Source organism: Eptatretus burgeri, chromosome 2, assembly GCF_056783735.1.
Source record: "Eptatretus burgeri isolate ZD-2024b chromosome 2, Ebu_testis_v1, whole genome shotgun sequence".
In the NCBI taxonomy this organism is placed as follows: Eukaryota; Metazoa; Chordata; class Myxini; order Myxiniformes; family Myxinidae; genus Eptatretus; species Eptatretus burgeri.
The window spans coordinates 18,503,642-18,506,530 of record NC_140962.1 but is presented as its reverse complement, the minus strand read 5'-3'; positions in this window follow the sequence as shown (position 1 = coordinate 18,506,530).

Below are 2,889 nucleotides of genomic sequence, written 5' to 3'. Positions count from 1 at the left end.
TTATGGAAATCGCCTATACCATTATCTCCGAAACTAGGCAAGCTGTTTGAATTTTGTTTGTGGGGAATCAAGCCGGGCATTAGCACAGATAATTTATCGCAAACCTGATACATCACAATGACGTCATATTCACTTTTATGACGTCATCATTAAGAGGACGAGGATCTTAGCTCATTTCAGCTTGTTCTGTTTTTTTGTGGCTCGAAAGCCACATTATGCTAAACCTTGAGCACCGTTCTAGATCGAGTTTGGAACTGCAAGTTGTCGCGACCGGCACGCGATAGTTTCCCATTCTCCCCTTCCTTTCATCTTTATCCACCCCTTCTCCTTGAGCGTCCCCAATTTCAGCGTTGCACTTGTATCATGATAATGGTGACTCATTAACCTCGGCATCGTGCTTTCACTACTTCCGGATCGCCTAGAATCTCTCCCCACAACATTGGCATCATCATCATCATCATCATCATCATCATCATCATCATCATCATCATGTACCTGTTATACTGTTACGGATTTGGAAACCTTTTGCACACAAACAGCCAGAGCCCCCTAGTTCAGTTATTTCGATAAGTATGTGTAGAGTTAGAATCCATCCCCGATGTCGAAAAGGACATCCCCTGTATCACATCTAATCCCATCCCCTATATCCCGCCACTGAACAAGCTCGATCAGACCACACGAGGCAGACAGGTGCAAGAATAGGCCCCTGCCCTCAGCTCGCCTTTCCCTCCCAATAATGGGGCAGATAACAGCAATTTTTGAGAGGAATCGTGCAAATGATGATACAAGCATCAAATTTGGCGCATTTTTCTCCAGGGGATTCTAATCAAATCTGCCTGATTGGCCATTTGAAAATCCGAATTTTTTTTAAATTTGAAAAAAAAAAAAAAAAATTCAAAAAAGTCAAAATCACAAATCAATGTTGGATGCTGGCTGAGATTGGTGAATGTTTCAGAAACATCATCAAAGACGTTCCCAGTCTGCCATGCAGTTTTCTTCCCTTTACTGTGGAAGGTAGACACGATGTCACATCCAGTGAACGCATGGAAGTATGGCATCCCTCTAGCTTTCTCAGGCCCCATTGCAGAAACTACCTCATGGACTGGAATCCATCGCGCCTTGGCTCCTTGGCCAAATGCAATCCACATGTTCTCAAGACCTAGTTCCTGTAAGGATGGCAGTACAGATATTGCTATGACTAGTACATCCGTGTCATTAGCCTTTATGATAATGGACTTGCTACCATCTGTCGTTGCATCCCTGGCGTGTACAAATATTCGAGTGTCAGCTTCTTCATGACAACATGGAGACACAGCATCCAGTGACTTCCTTGTGTTGCTAATGGCATCTTCTCCTTTTGTGACAATTATTGTGCTTGTCGTCTGTGCTTCACACATCTTTTCCACAAGGAAGTGAAACAGCTCAGTCTTGTTGATGTCATCTCAAAGAAAGCTTCTCCAGTTACTTGGGGTCTTACTGGTTCCTGTCACTCTTCTGATTCCTTGCCGCCTTTTTGACCTTGCCTCGGACTTCAGACTTGACTTCTTGTACACATCAAACACGACGTCCACCCTCTCGTACCTGGCACCATAGGATTCCACCTTTAGGATGATGTCTTTTTTCGCATAGTCATCAAATATCTTTGAAGTGCCTGGAGGTAGGGCATTGATAAGTGCTGAGCCATCAATGATGACTGCATCTTCCCTTGGTTCTCTGTCTGGGATGTTCGCTTGCGCTTCAAGAATTTCAGCCAGCTGTTACTTCAAATTTTTTTGAAAAAAATTTTTTTTTTTTCGAAATTTGGATTTTCAAATGGCAAATCCGGCAGATTTGATCAGAAAGCCCTGCAGAACAGAAATGCCAAATTTGATGCTTGTATCATAATTTGCATGATTTTTCTACTATCTACTACACTATGAGCTGAAGGGCCAGATAAAGGCCGCGGCCACTGTGTGTGTGTGTGTGTGTGTGTGTGTGTGTGTGTGTGTGTGTGTGTGTGTGTTTGTGTGTGTGGCGCCAATCTGTTCAGTAGAACTGTTAAGTGCTTTTCGCTCGCTGTATATTGCCTGCATTTCTTTTATTTGGATAACTCTGCTCTTTGTGTGCTCCCCTCCCCGATTATTGTTTATAAATAAACCCCAGTGTTAAATGTTCCAGCTCGTTTTCTGTGCTTTCTCCCATTGACCTTGACCCAGCACGGTGCGAATTGAGAACTGGTGAGACCGTCGGTGCCGGAAATCGTTGTCCGGCGCGGCTTTGGTAACTTCCGCTCTGTTACGCCAGATCCGAGTCGGTAACAGCGACTTGGTTCGGACAAAGTCGGCCGAGGGTGTGGTTTCCCGGTAGCTGGACCATGGTTATTTAGGTATATTGGAGATCGAGATAATTAACCCAATGCCACGTGGTCAAAATATTGGCATCCACGGTCCGCTAAGGGACCTGTGACCTTCGGAGTTGTCCGAGAGTCATGACCTAAATTCCGGGTGTTCGGTGGGAGACGGCTCTACTGCTCCACCTTGTGGTCGTTTTTCACAACCGAACCCTGGCCCACAACACTTTGGTGTCAGGAGCGGGTTCGAACCCCTCCGCCCCCAGAGAAATTAACGGGATTCGGATCAGTGGTGTACGGAGCAAAACCCCTCCAAATTACGATTTGTTATGTTCCTCCAGCGGATAAGCAAACCAATTGTTCATTTTTTAATAAAAGCATCAAAATTGGCACAGACATAGATAATTACATTGTAAACAATTTCAGACATAGAGGCACTTGAAATTGTACCTTTGTTGGACAGAGCGGCCATTTTCCAATATGGCCGCCATGCTGCATGAGCTATATAGATAATGCCTACTACATGTTTTTGTTTGTGTCTAATAACCACTTTGGAGCTG